Here is a 16174-nt window from a genome sequence, read left to right as displayed (position 1 = left end):
TTCTTTGGCTTCCCAGTGAATCGTTTCCTGAGGAGTTTTTCAAAGTTTCTGGTTCCTTTCCTAAGGAGTTCATTGGACATCTTCCTTGGAGTTGACAGCTTGCTGACTGCTCTACAGAATTTGGACCCATGCATACCTACTGTTGCATGAGTCACTTTTACGAATCTGGTAGTCAGAGACACCTCTCATTGATTCTGTTTCCCTAGAGAACCCTAAATAATACAGTCTATATTATGCCAATTTTTTTCTTATGTTTTCAAGAAAGTGAATTGCAAGGATTTATAGAATTATTTTTTTAGCAGAGGGTTGGTGAAATAAGTTACGGCTTCTATAGCTGAATATGCTCATGGATATATAACCAAAATTCATTATCTCTTGCCTCCAGAATCTATTCTAGATTTCTCTCACATGTGGCCAGATCTTCAGATGGTCTAGGTTGCTTGACTGATGTTGTTCCCTAGACCTTCATCCTTGAAGAACTGTTCCCTTCGTTGTCTTTCCTTTATTAGAGTATATTTGCTGTAAACACCCATTTATGAATAAATTTGGCATGGAACAAAGTTTTATGGAGACAGAATATTAAATCCCTGAAGTCCAAGACATGATCCTTCCATATAGCCAAAGCTCTTGTTCCTCATAATTTTCAGGGTTGATTGCTCTGGGATACCAGCATAATTAAATCTTTCTTTGCTGGTTCATCAGCAAGAGAAGGCCAATCAGTAGGTGGCAGTTCCAGCATTATGTTCAATGTAAATCTATCAGATCCCTCTGTAGAAACCTCACTCTCATTGGCAACAATGTCTTCCAATCCATTAGCGATAAAGTTGTGGAGGAAGTAGGTACAAATTTTGCAAATTCTGCAAGTGGGCCACTGAGAGTGGTGATGATAAGGAACAAATCTTACTGACTGGTGTCCTTTAGCCCCTGGAAACATAGATGCTATGTACCTATCACTTCCTTTAGGATAGAGCCCCATTTTTACAAAGTGCTATACTTACACTGATGATTAGGTAAGTTTTTAATAGACTCACGCTAGTGTTTTATTGGTCTGGCACATTCCTAATAATGTGGTATACAGTAGAACCAGTGGGTCTCATTATCATGTGCCCATTTTTACATCCCCCACTGTAATGGGTCACTGGTCTGAGTAAATGATACACAGGGCCTCACATCAGTAATTCAGGCACTTGGACAGTGATGCTGATGGGGCACTGCAGAAGCAGAACAACTTGAATCTAGAATAAATGGCAATTTCAGAAAGGATAAATCATTATTTATCCGTAGTGGCAGAGGGTTTGATGTAAGCAACTTGCCAACAGGTGGCTTGCTGATTTCCTCGAGTGGTATCTTATAGAGGGGTCAGCATCAGACTCTGCAGCTTTCAAAATGGTCATTCATTACTGGCAATAACTAGATCAGCTGTAGCAAGAGGCCTATGGATTTTTGTCTCACAGATAGCCTCAATTCTGCCACTTTGGCTCCTCCATTTGTGGGCATGTTGTCCAATCACTGGGGTGACAGAAGATAGAGGCTGCTTGATAAGTGCCATATTAAATCACTGTATTTATCTGGTTTTCAAGGTCCACTGGGGTGGACATTGTTATGACACACAGAGATTTTCATGCTTTGTTTTCACTCCCATAGTTCAAACCATATGCCTCTTCCCCAGATATATGTATATGTATATGTATGTATACACTTATATTTTTTTAATGTGGTAAATTTTTTTCTTTTTTTGTTAGAGAAGATGCATATTTACAGAACAATAATGCAAAAAGTATAGGAATCCCATACACCACCCCACCATCAACACTTGCATTGGTGTGGAAACTTTGTTTCAATTGATGATAACATATTTTTAGGATATTCTATTTTTTTAACAGTAGTTTCATTTGTTACAATTGATGAAAGATTATTAAAATACTATATTATTATTGTCCAGTTTATATAAGGGTATTTTCCCCCCATATTCCAGCCTATTTTTGCTACTATTTTCCATTCATATCGTCATTTTATTACTTATCTATCCATGAACTGGATAAAGGGAGTGCCAGTCTCAAGGTTTTTACAATCACATGGTCACATGATAAAAGCTATACAGTTATACAATGATTAACAAAGATCAATCTACTGGATTACAGTTCAGCAATTTCAGGTATTTCCTTCTGCTATTCTAATACACTAGAAACTAATAAGAAATATCTATATAATGAGTCAGTAACCATAGTCATTTCTCAAATCCTGATGTCTTAGTTATACCTCTTCTCTCTCATTTGATCATTCTGTCAATCTTCAGGAATATCTGAGCAATGACCATTTTAGGTTTTTTGTGCTGGAGAGATGTGTCAACCTTGTGGGATAGAGGAATGGAACTGGTTGATATTCTTGGAGAGACAGGTACCTCTGGGATTCAGGGCTTATCTGGCCTAGGAACAATCTGGAGGCCTTAAGTTTCTGAAAAAAATAAACTTACTAAGTATAGCATCTTAGATGGAGTCCAGGGGCTCCATGAATTGCTGCTGTCCTCCTCCAGAGGGGCTGCACTATTCTACTTCCCTGCAACAGTGTACAGGTATATCTCTCTCTCCACATCTTCTCCAGCACTTGTATCTTTCTTTTTATTTTTTTACACAGTTTTGTTCACACACCATACAATCCATCCTTATTGAATAATCAATAGCTTCTAGTATAATCACATGGTTATGCATTCACCATCATAATCTATATGAGAACATTCACATTTCTTCCACAAAGAAAGAAAGAGGAAAGACATAACATAATAAAGAATAAAGAACAACAAAAAAATAGTATAGACCCTAGTTTGCATTGATCGTATTTTTTTCCCATATACCATCCCATTTTTAACACCTTGCAATGTTGACATTCACTTTTTCTTCCTTATGTAAAAATTTTCTTATATTTCTACATTTAATCACCATTCTTGTCCACTCCAGGTTTTGCTAAGTTGTACAGTCCCAGTTTTTATCCTCTATCTTTCCTTCTGATGTCATACATACCCCTAGACTCTTTCAAACATACTCACACTCAGCTTTGTTCCTTGTCCTTACAATATTGTGCTACCATCAGATAGTATTTTCCTATCCAGTTCTGGATCTTTACAATCAATCCTGTTGAACATTCAATACTCCTTCTGCATCAAATACCCAATCTCTACCCTCTTTCTCTCTCCTGTGTTCTCAGCTTTAACTCTCAGAATTTGCTCATTATAGTTAGTTCATATTAGTGAGACTGTACAGTATTTGTCCTTTTGTTTCTGGCCTATTTCACTCAACATAATATCCTCAAGTTTCATCCACTTTGTTGCATGTGTCATGACTTTATTCCATCTTAAAGCTTTGTATCCCCAGATATTTTTGACTGATTTTCTAATCTTGCTTCTTCCAGGTTCCTGACAAATTAAAAGGTCCATTTATTATAGCCCAAGATCCCATGTGTATCTCTATCTCAGACCTGTTTTCTGATCACATTGGTGGGTAACCAAATTTACTGCTTTCATTTCTACTGACTGGAAGAACATGCCCTCACTATTATGCTTTGCGGCCAGTCTCTTAGTGGGACTAAGTGCAGTAGCCATCCATGTTTGGCTCACATTAATATATTGATTCAACTCGTCTGTGAATCTAGGCTATGTTTTTTCTTCCTTTATCATCTCGTTGTTGGTACTTCTTAAGGAAGCCCTAGGTATAAACTGAGGGACAGGTGTTGGTGCAGCAGAAGTAGGTGATCCGTCCTCCAAACCTGCCTGGACATATCTACTAATGTACCCATTTCCAGTGCATCATGACTTGCTGCTTTCCTTGACTGAGTTTATGACTTGGTGGATTGACAGTACCCAACTCATGATGGGGAGCTCTGCTTGCATAGTCCCAATTGATTTCCCATAGACAGATGCTCGGTTTTATCCCCCACCCCACCAAAGATAATTGAATCTCCTTTTCAAACAATGAGTAATCTTATGCAGTAAAAACATGATCTTGTTCTGGAAGTTTAGTTATGTGTTCTAGAAGTCTGCCAATGATGTTTGTCACATGGTACACTTGTAGAATCACCATATCTGCTAGCTCACATAGCCTGAGCAGCAGGGCAACATGTACCTACTGTAGTGGTTTCTTTTGCTATTGGTCCCATTCTAAATCAGCAGTCTTCCAAGTCAATCACTTAATACATGGGTTAGATCAGCATTCAAGGAGTGTGATTTTATCTGCCTCTCACATCCAAAGAGTCCCACCAAACCCAGTGCCTATGTCTTAGTAGAAGGGATTGCAAAATGCAATAACTGGTTCTTTATCTGAGATGGATATACCCTGACTTGATAATTGGTTGACCTAAGTTTGTCATTCTTTCTTCATGATATCAAGGATATATAAAGCCAGCTGACTTCCTGGATTTTGTAATTAACAATGTCTCCATTCCATTTAACTGCTAGAACTATTGCATAACCAATGCTTTCCCTTCTGCTTGTGCTTCCTCTCAATTCATCACAGCTGAGAGTCTTAGCAGGTCTAATGCTCTTATGTACTAGACCTTGAACTGAAATCTTTTCAGCCATCTGACCATTAATTGATCTATTTCCAGGATCACATACCGAGGGTTTGCTTTCTAGGGCCACTTAAATTTGTATTCATATTGGCTCCCTTGAAAGCAGAGTCTGAAACAAGGACATGTATGTAGAAGGTACATATGAGAAATGATTGCAGAAACCAATAAGGAGCAAGGAGAGTGAGAGGGGAGGGAGGAATATCCACTGTAGGAAAAGGAGGCTAGATTCCAGGGCCTTTGTAAAGCACAGGGAATGTCTTCTGGAAAGATAAATGTCTGAAGCACTTATCCACCTATACTGACTCCTATCACACTTCAGGGCTGCATTTATGTATAGATTGAGGGGGTTCTGGAGGCTTCTGAGAAATGCTGAGGCAGAAATGTGAAAGATGTGGTATTTTTTGAGAGAGACACTGTCAGCTTGTGTTAAAGTTCACATGGAACTGTTCAATACAGCTGCAGCTGAAAACAGAAGTTCTCCAAAAGCATCTATTACAATAACCTTCTGGGTTAATATCATTTATGAGATTAAGGAAATTTCTGAACCTTACTGAAACTGCTAGATTAGTTTTCTAATCTATTAACATGGCAGTGCTAATAATCTGCTCCAGAGCATTGTTGTATATAATAAATGAGTTAATATCTTTAAAATGGATTCAGTGAAATAGTAGTTCCATGAGGTTATATGGGGAAAAGGAAGTTATCCTGTCAAATAAAATTGGATTAAAGCTCCACTACTAATAGTCTATATTTGACATTAATAATGCATATGATGTTATTGAAGGCTTACAAGAACTGGCTTAATTTGAGGTAACACAATACTTGCTTTGTTTAAATATGGAGCATTTTTTCCTTTCCTATTAATTTTACACAGAATACTACTAAAAATACACCTTGGGAAACTTGAAGATAGTTTATGTATGTGGTTTGTCTCACTGACTAGTAGCTGATATATGCTCACAGATTTATGTTTCTTGAGTAGAATGCAACATTTTGATAGTAGTTGAGGGGATTAAATGAAGGAAATTATTAAGAATAATAAATAAATAGCTGAACTTTTAAACTGAAAAATTTGAAATTCAATTTTGTTATCATTATATTCCAAATTTATAAAGTCCTAAATTAAGCTAAAGTTACCAAATATTTTGGATTTGTTCAATTCAGTGTCAGCAATCTGAAATATGAGGTAAAAGTCTTCTTGGGATATGGAAAGATTGAGATATGAAAATCCTTGTTAATTATTGCCTAAAAAATTATTACAATTGTAGAAACCACACACTTTCACAAAGAACTAACAGCACATTTTATTAAGCACCACTCATTTTCATCTCCTTTCTCCATTCTCCTAAGAAAGATAAATGACTGTAAAATGAACAAATCTCAGCACCCAGAGGGAAATAAAAATTAATCTGAAAAGCATCAACATTTTAAACCTAACTGAATAGATTTTGAATGAAGTTCTTAATTATTAAAGTTTTTTTTACTTATGCAAATAGTTTGTCCAGACAATTGTTCAGCCAATTAATTCACCTGGCTGCTCTGAAGTAGAACAAAGAAAAATTCTTTTTTCTCTGGAACTCCCAGAAAAGCTGCCTTGAAAAGTACAATTTTGCATCCTTGGTTCTTTCTGAAAGGAAGTCCATTTACAGGTGCACTTAATTTTGTGGTATAGATGTCTTTCTGAAGGCTGTTGATTGATGTTCTGTAAATTGCATCTTATTGCCTTTCATTCCATTTTAGAATCATCCTTGGAAAAATAAATGGCCAAAGAGTCAACTAAAATGTATAACTAAAGTAACAGTTGTGATTACATATTTTAAAGAAAAAAGGATCTTTATAAGAGATTTTGGGTAATACTTAAATATGTCACTCAGAACAAATGCTGAAACAAATTATGGTACTAAAACCTGTCATTTGAGACTGATTTGCAGCAAAGGGAGTTAAGTCCTGACTAATGCTCAGTCATTTACATTTAGTTTCTATCTTAAATTTATTCTTGTTGAACAGTAGCCATTACATTTCTAATCATTATTTTGTTTGCTATCTGACTTATTACTTAATGTCCAGTCAAGGCTATTATTCTGTTTTTTTATGATCCTTAGAGTTAAGACATGTATTGTCCTTTGGAGATAGAGTATAAGATCCTACTTGCAGGGCTGAACTTATTTCAAATGAAATCCTCTCTTTTAATAAGTAACTCCTAGTGGAAGAGAATTTGTTTGCAGTGTTATTCCTCAGATAAATCTATGACCTATATTAAATCCTTATAGAAGGCTCCAGCTCTGAAATACAAGACAGACTTGTGGGGTCTTTTAGAAACTGGATTATGTATGAAGGGTTCAATTTGTTTAAGATGGTTTTATTTCTTAAATAAGTCTAACTCATCATGTAGTGAGTGATATTGAAGATTAAAATGGGCTTTATTATAACAGTTTCCTAACCAAAATTATTGAATTCAGTCTTTTTAAGGTAAGTTGTGATGGAATATGCTTCATCATAAATTCCCATTTATGTTTTATGAACAAGTCTTTCAGACCCAAATAGTTTCCTCAAAGCAGCCTTCATCTTGTTCCTAAGGCTATAAATTAGAGGATTACAGAGTGGTGTTATAACAGAAATAAAACAAGGTCACAATTTTTTGCATTCTCACTGGGTGTCCTGAACCAGGGCTAACGTACATCACCATAACAGAACCAAAAAACAGGACCACCACAGCCAGATGAGAAGCACAAGTGGAGAAAGCCTTGTGTTTGTTTGCAGCTGAGGGCATTTGTAGCACAGTCAGAATCACCAGAGCATAGGAGCAAAGGATGAAGAGAAAGTTGCCACTCAGGAAGACAGCGTTGAAAGTAGAGTAAATAGGCTGTGTGGTGGTATCCTCAGAACAGGACAGCGTCATCAAAGGAACAGGATCACACAGGAAATGATTGATGATGTTTGGGCCACAATAAGGCAACTGTGAAATGAGAACAACTGGGGTTAGGAAGAGGATGAGCCCACATGACCATGCAAGGATGATGAGGCCAGTGTACAGCTCTTTAGTCATGATGCATGGATAATGCAGAGGACGGCAGATGGCGAGGCACCTGTCAAAGGCCATGATGCGAAGGTAGAAGCCCTCATCACACCCAAAAGAGAAGAAGAAATAGAACTGTGTAAAACAGCCCACAAAGGACATGGTCTTTTTATGGAGAGGAAGTTGGCCAAGATGTTAGGGATGGTCCTGGAGATATAACATATTTCCAGGAAAGAGAAATTCCCCAGGAAGATGTACATGGGGGTGTGAAGGCACTGGTTCCACCGCACAGCACAGACTATGGCTGCGTTCCCCATCAGAGTCAGAGTGTAGGCTACTGAGAAGAGTCCGAAGAAGAGGAGCTGCATTTCTGGGCTTGAGGGAAAGCCCAGGAGGATAAAATGGCTAATGGAGTTGTTGGCTTGTTGTCCAGACACATTCATTATTCTGGAAGACTTGGAGAAGACACCAGTTATTAAATTTTAATGGAGAGTTATGGTTTTTCCTGAAAACACCAAATTTCCTTACTATTTATTTGATAAAGTATTACACAATGAGGTTTCTGCTAAGGCAACAAAGTATGATTTCATAATGTGGTCCTGAAGAATAATATTTCATTTTAATAAGATGCATAAATAATACAAAGGAAAAAAACACCATTGTGGCAAACATTAAATAAGCTCAGGATACTGGATTACACATAAGGAGTACAAACAAATTTTCATTTTGATGCCACTTAAACTCTACTTGTGTATATCCTCATCTCTACCCCATAGGGTGTTTTACAAACAAATCAGTATATGCAAAAGTTCTTTCTAAAGAATTATGTAAAGCCAATTTATTCTAATTAGTCAGAGTGGTAAAAATAACAAAGGAAGTGCAGCACACATTAAGACATTTCAAAAAGCTCTGTCTCACTGTGGTACAGAGAACTGAGAATGTTCCTTTTTGTTTCCATCATGTTATAAAGTGATATTTAAAAGGGGCTTTCTTGTTCCAGGATGTATGGTTTTTATATGACCATACCAAACTCATGTTTTGTATATAGAAAATGCTTCCTCTCTATCCAGCCTGCTGGATTCAGCTCCATCACATGGTTTAAAGTTTTGATCTACTCATACATGAATGTGTGAACTAGATATGCCACTTGGGGGCAACTGACCTTAGAGAGAGCTGCTGTTTAAGTGACTGCACTGCTGAATGTGGCTAGACTTGGCCAATTTTACTGTAAAAAAGGTGTGAAGTAGATAATTTTTTTTTAAATTTGTGTATGACTTCCCATATTACTTTCCTCATATGTGCTTTCTATGCTTCACATTTTTTCTCTCTTTTACACATATGACTGGCACTTTAAAAATACCCATCCTTGGCATTATCTATTGGAGCAACCTTGAAACATGGAATATCTTTCTTCATTTACTCCTCATACCTCTTCCTTAGTTCTTTATTGTTGAATCATAGCTTAACTTTTGTACATCTTATTCCCTTAAAACACAGTGCTTGGCTGCCACATTTGGCCCCTAAAATGGAAGGACTGCTATTTTTATATTCTCATTGCCTATTTGGCTATGGAGATTCTATCAGGTCTGCAGGAAACCTGTCAGTTCAGCCTGTTTGCTACCCATATGGATCACATCCTAGAAGCTGGCAACATAGGCTCAGTACTACCCTTTCTCAGATATCAGAGGTTTTAGTTTGTTTGTTTTTGTCTTGGTGGACAAAGATTCCACCTTGATCTATTGTGATTGTGCAGTACAATTCATAAAGAGCTTTTTAATGATTTGTCCTGAAAAATTCTGATTTTCTCAGTTGAGGTTGTGTTGTCTGGTCTGGACACAGGAAACTATGATGTGAGCACAACTTGTCACTGCAAATAATTCTAGAAATAACAAATAAAGTGCCTTCAATTTGAGAATATTTAAATTGCATTTGTACACAGATACTACATACTGTATATATATGTGTGTGTATAATATATATATATGAGCAAAGGGAGAGAAAACAAGAATATGACAGTTGATGTAAGAAGCAAATGATATTAATAAGTTTAAAAATTACCCTTACCTGTGGGATGAACACAAATTATTCTGCTGAATTCTTTTTAAAAGAAAAAAATTCAGCCACACAGGTTTTAATGGTTATCCTTTTTCTTTTTAAATTGTTTGACTGGTATTTAACTCATTTTTTTTTTTTTTTTGTCCTTTATACTTTGACCTGTGAACTAATTCCTCAGGACTGTGTTCTCAGCTATCTCAATTTGTTCCTTTCACTTACAGTGGGACTCTAAGTGTGGTATATCAAATCCATATCAATACTCACCCTGTTTGGGTCTCCTGTTAAAATGTTTCTTGGGGATACTAACTGTATAAAGTCACAGTCCAAAGACTACATAAATGCAACAAAGAGCACACCGTTGATGAATGATTTTGTCATTTAAGGATGAGTTTTTCACATAAAATCAAAGCATAATAAGCTAGTGAAACTGAGAGCCTGGAAGGATGATATCAATGGAATCAGAGATTTGCTGTATTCTCTCTATTGAAAGAGCAAAAACAAATCATAATATTGATAATAAATCTACCAGCAAATTATCAGTTACACATTTCATATGAAATCTTCAGGCATCTTAGTAAACATTACTCAACAACATTTTAAAGAGATATGGAAACTGGATAAAAAAGATTTCCTAAGACTCAGGAAAATAAAAAGAAAATATTTTCAAGCTTCTCTCTCTTCATTTAATTCTAATAAAACATGTATATCTTGCTAGAAAATCCATTTGTTTAGAAAACCTTGCACTTGTAGCAATATGGTATGCACTATTAACTCACTCCTTGGATATGTGCTGAGAAGAAAGGCCAAAGAGGGGAAATAAGATATTACCCCACAGGGTGAGAAGCTTGTGCAGTCCTTCTGAAGAACTGGATGATCAAATTTATAACCTGCCATGAGGCAAAGGGTGAATCTTAAAAGACTTTTTATCCCCAGTTTCAAAGCTCATATTTATGATCAAGAGGAAAGACCAGATGAAAGTATTGTATATATTTATTTACTTCCATCATTGCCTTTTAAGATTTGGGACCATCTCCCCTGATAGCTTTAAAAAGTACTTGCTCAAAAGAAGAGATCCTTTTTAAAGTTTTATTTACAATGAAATCCCTAGTCTTTCCATTCCCTGAGGAAGAGGGCACTTGCAGAAATAAATGCTTTTCTTCTTCTGTGCTTCTAGGAACCAGGCATTGCAAAAGGTTTCTGGGGAATAATTAAATAGTAATAGGGCTTGTCCTAATTGTTACAACAGGAAGATCTACCATTAGGTGCCCTGTTACATTTTTGAAAGTCATACTCTTTGTCAAGCACTATTAGTTCTCATTTTTGTTGTTTAAAGGCATGTCAGTTGCACTTTTTTGACAGCCACTAGAAAAATGGCATTCTAAGTGCTACAGTGCTGTAGAGTTATTTGAGAAATATTTATCAAGTACTTAACAGACACTGGGGATATAGTGCTAAAGAAAACAAAACACTCCAGCTTAAAGCACTTCAATTTAATGGATGGCACAACAGAAAGTAAAAAATATCACAGTGAAATAGTACTTTCTTTTCATTTGAGAAAAATGAAGCATGGGAATGGAATGGGGCATTGGGGTTGAAGGCAGTCCTTGTAGGTATAAATAGGGTTTTAAGGAAAGCCTAATAGAAATGTCAACATTTGAGCACAGACTTGAAAAAGTAAAATATAAATCATGCAGATATTGAGAGAGTATTATTTCAGGCAGAAGAAACAGCTACTGCTAGGATCCAGACTATGCTTTGTGTGTTGGGTGAGGATCAAGGAGGCTAGTTGCTGGAACTGGGTCAACCGAGGTGATGTACCTAGTTCTATTATCTCCCAGTCCTAGTTTCTTCATTTCATCTTTGTATTATTTGGAACTTCATTATAGTCTTCAATTCAAATTTTGGATTTTTCAGTTTTCTAGATTTCAATCTTAATCAGTTCTCTCATGTAATCTTTCAGAATTTAATCAGCATCCTCACAAAGCATCCCCCAAAGTACTTTTGATTTTTCTGATTACAGTAATAGTCAATCTCTGCAAGCTTGATTGTGAGCTATATTTTGAATTGTGTATAGTTTCAATTACCTCAGGAATGCAAAGAAACAAACAAAAAGAGACAGGCTATCTGTTTAACATAAATGCTTAATTTTTAAATTCCTGCAACAGATTTTCAAAATTTTCTGTTTCCAATGATTGGAGACATCATAGTGGAAAGCAAGAGAATGAGACCTCTCAGGTGCTTTTTTCATGACTCTGTATTAGACAGTGCTGCATTTCATCTTTCCACCATGGATGCCTATTCACTGCTCATGGTACAATAATATTTTAATTAAATTCGGTTTTATTGAGATATATACACATACCATACAATCATTTATTGTGTACAATCAACTGTTCACAGTACCATCGTATAGTTATGCATTCATCACCCCAATCTATTTTTGAACAACTTCCTTACCCCAGAAGGAATCAGAATAAGAATAGAAACTAAATTAAAAAAGAACACCCAAATCATCCTCCCCATCCCACCCCATCATTCATTTAGTTTTTGTCCCCAGTTTTCTACTCATCCATCCATACACTGGATAAAGGGAGTGTGATCCACAAGGCTTTCACAATCACACTGTCACCCCTTGTAATCTACATTGTTATACAATCATCTTCAGGAGTCCAGACTATTGGGTTGGAGTTTGATAGTTTCACGTATTTGTTTCTAGCTATTCCAATACATTAAAACCTAAGAGGTGTTATCTATATAGTGCATAAGAATGTCCACCAGAGTGACCTCTCAACTCCATTTGAATTCTCTCAGCCACTGAAGCTTTATTTCATTTCATTTTGCATCCCCCCTTTTTGGCAGGAAGATGTTCTCAATCCTATGATGCTAGGTCCAGATTCATCCCCAGAAGTCATATCCCACTTTGCCAGGGAGATTTACACCTCTGGGAGTCAGGTCCCACGTAGTGGGGAGGGCAGTGAGATAACCTGCTGAGGTGGTTTAGTTGGAGAGAGAGGGCCACATCTGCGCAACAAAGAGGCACTCAGGGGAAGACTCTCCTTTGCAGTAACAAGCTTCATAAGGGCAAGCACAAAGACAGAGGTCTCAGCCTACCAAGCTGTCAGTTCCCATGTTTGTGAGAACATCGGCAACAATCCAGGTGAGGAAGTCCAACACTTCTGCATTTTCCCCCAGCTCCTCAGGGGGCCCCTACATACATATTTTTATTCTCCACTCAAATTACTTTGGGATGTGTTGCTATTTCACTCTAACCTATTCAACCTATTCAAACCTACCATATCTCACTTCCTATTCAAAGTTCTTTGTAATTGTGGTGTTTGAACAAACTGACTGTAGAAGTTATACTGTTAAGAAAATTTAGGTCCTACACCAAATAAGCATCTCTTCCCATGGTCTCACATGGAAGTTGAAGTTTTAACACACACTCAGTTTCAACCTTTACTGTTTGGCCTGATTTGCCTTAGTCTTAACCAGATCTGCTTCATTCATATCTCTAATTGAAGTCTGGGCTCTTTTTCAGCTTTTATTTTTTTAACATTTGGCGTATGTATTAATACTGACATTCATATCTGCTGAGCTCTAGCTCTGAGTTTCAGGTGTCACACAGATACCCAATGTTCCAGAGACCAATCAGGTTATACACAAAGGGGTCAGCATCTTAGAGTTTGGAGACAGCCATTACAATTCAGGAATTGATTAGACTGCTGTAAGAGCTTACAATCTAGGGACCATTACACTAATCATTTCCCCATTAGGCTGAGCTCTCAGATTCAGTTCTGAGTTCACACATTGTAGTCTATATTGGTGAGGTGTTATAGTGTTTGCCTTTGTTTCTTGCATACTTCACTCAAAATGCTGTCTTCAGGATCCATTCACCTCATTGCATGTCTCACAGCTTCACTCCTTGTTGCTCAGTATTCCGTTGTGTGCGTACACCACAGGTGACAATTCTGTTCCTCAGTCTATGTACCCTTAGGCTACCTCAACCCATTGCAAATCATGAATACTGCCTCCATGAACACCAGTGTGCAAATATCCATTCATGTCTCTGCTCTCGGATCTTCCAAGTACAAACCACATAATGAGGTTGCAGGACCTTATGGCCCCCACATACTTAGCCTTTTGTGGAACCACCACACTGATCTCCAGAAAGACTACAGCATTCTGCCTCCTCATCAACAGTAAATAGGCACATCCCTCTCTCCATGTTTTCTCCAGCACTTTTACCCCATTTATATTTTTTCCTACAATTTTATAGAGATGTATTCACATACCATACAATTATCCACAGTGTACAATCAGCTGTTCATGGTATCATCATATAGTTGTACATATATTACCATGTTCAGTGCTTGAACATATTGATTACTATGAAAAAGTTTTTTTTTGGCAATAATAAAAAAGATAATAAAAAGAAAAATAAAATGTCATGCAATACAATATAATAGTAAGGGCAGAAAACAACACCACTACTTAGAATCCCATATCCCTCCCTTATATCCCCCTCTCATACACATTTAACTTTGCTATATTGCCTTTGTTACATTCAATGAAAGTGTATTACAATACTGTTGACCATAGACTCCAGTTTGCTTTGATTATGTTTTTTTTCCCAAATACCATCCCTTTTTCAATACTCTGCATGGTTGACAATCATTTCTTCTCCCACATGTGAAAACATTTTTATATTTGTACATTTAGTAACAGTCATTGGCCACTCCAGTTTTTGCTAAGTTATACAATCCCACTCTTTTTTTTTTGTTTTTTTTAATTCACCCATGGAAACAGATTTTTATTTCTTCATGAGCCTTCAATCTGTTGTCTATTGTACCTTCCTTTCTTTTTTTTTATCTTCATTTTATTGAGATATATTCACATACCACGCAGTCATACAAAACAAGTCGTACATTCGATTGTTCACAGTACCATTACATAGTTGTACATTCATCACCTAAATCAATCCCTGACACCTTCATTAGCACACACACAAAAATAATAAGAATAATAATTAAAGTGAAAAAGAGCAATTGAAGTAAAAAAGAACACTGGGTACCTTTGTCTGTTTGTTTCCTTCCCCTATTTTTCTACTCATCCATCCATAAACTAGACAAAGTGGAGTGTGGTCCTTATGGTTTTCCCAATCCCATTGTCACCCTTCATAAGCTACATTTTTATACAATAGTCTTTGAGATTCACGGGTTCTGGGTTGTAGTTTGATAGTTTCAGGTATCCACCACCAGCTACCCCAATTCTTTAGAACCTAGAAAGGGTTGTCTAAATTGTGCGTAAGAGTGCCCACCAGAGTGACCTCTCAGCTCCTTTTGGAATCTCTCTGCCACTGAAGCTTATTTCATTTCCTTTCACATCCCCCTTTTGGTCAAGAAGATGTTCTCCGTCCCACGATGCCGGGTCTACATTCCTCCCCGGGAGTCATATTCCACGTTGCCAGGGAGATTCACTCCCCTGGGTGTCTGATCCCATGTAGGGGGGAGGGCAGTGATTTCACCTTTCAAGTTGGCTTAGCTAGAGAGAGAGGGCCACATCTAAGCAACAAAGAGGCATTCGGGAGGAGGCTCTTAGGCACAATTATAGGCAGGCCTAGCCTCTCCTTTGCAGCAACCGTCTTCCCAAGGGTAAAACCTATGGTAGAGGGCTCAACCCATCAAACCACCAGTTCCCTATGTCTGTGGTTAGCAACCATGGAGGTGGGGTAGGCGAATACCCCTGCATTCTCCACAGGCTCCTCAAGGGGGCACTACATCTTTTTTTCCTGTTTTTTTTTTTTTTTTTTTTTTAACCGGTTCTTCCTTTTTAAATCAACTGTATGGAAAAAAACAAAAAAAAACAAACAAACAAAAAAAAAAAAAAACAAAAAAGAAAAACATACAATAAAAGAACATTTCAAAGAGACCATAACAAGGGAGTAAGAAAAAGACAACTAACCTAAGATAACTGCTTTACTTCCAACCTGTTCCTACTTTACCCCAAGGAAGTTACATAATACAGCAACATTTCTGTGAACTTGCTCCTACTATATCCATCAGAAATTAACAGACGATAGTCATTCCTGGGCATTCCCAGAACATTAAATAGCATATCTGTTCTTCTTGGATTACTGTTCCCACTTCCTTAATTGCTCTTTACTGCTAGTTCCCCTACATTCTACATTATAAACCATTTGTTTTACATTTTTCAAAGTTCACATTAGTGGTAGCATATAATATTTCTCTTTTTGTGCCTGGCTTATTTCACTCAGCATTATGTCTTCAAGGTTCATCCATGTTGTCATATGTTTCACGAGATTGTTCCTTCTTACTGCTGCGTAGTATTCCATCGTGTGTATATACCACATTTTATTTATCCGCTCATCTGTTGAAGGACATTTGTGTTGTTTCCATCTCTTAGCAATTGTGAATAATGCTGCTATGAACATTGGCGTGCAGATATCTGTTCGTGTCACTGCTTTCCGATCTTCTGGGTATATACCGAGAAGTGCAATCGCTGGATCGAATGGTAACTCTATAT

General features: G+C 37.1%; 1 protein-coding gene and 1 pseudogene across 1 annotated transcript in view; both read right to left on the bottom strand.

Annotated features, from left to right (window-relative positions):
* LOC119532215 (olfactory receptor 11H6-like) overlaps positions 1–16174 on the bottom strand; it is a 99323-nt gene that overhangs the window by 23632 nt on the left and 59517 nt on the right. The gene's annotated exons all lie outside the window — the stretch shown is intronic.
* Positions 7154–7836, bottom strand: LOC119530930 (annotated as a pseudogene).

The sequence above is a fragment of the Choloepus didactylus genome, chromosome 4, assembly GCF_015220235.1.
Source record: "Choloepus didactylus isolate mChoDid1 chromosome 4, mChoDid1.pri, whole genome shotgun sequence".
In the NCBI taxonomy this organism is placed as follows: domain Eukaryota; kingdom Metazoa; phylum Chordata; class Mammalia; order Pilosa; family Megalonychidae; genus Choloepus; species Choloepus didactylus.
The sequence above is the reverse complement of the archived record's forward strand: the minus strand, read 5'-3'. Positions and strand labels throughout refer to the sequence as shown.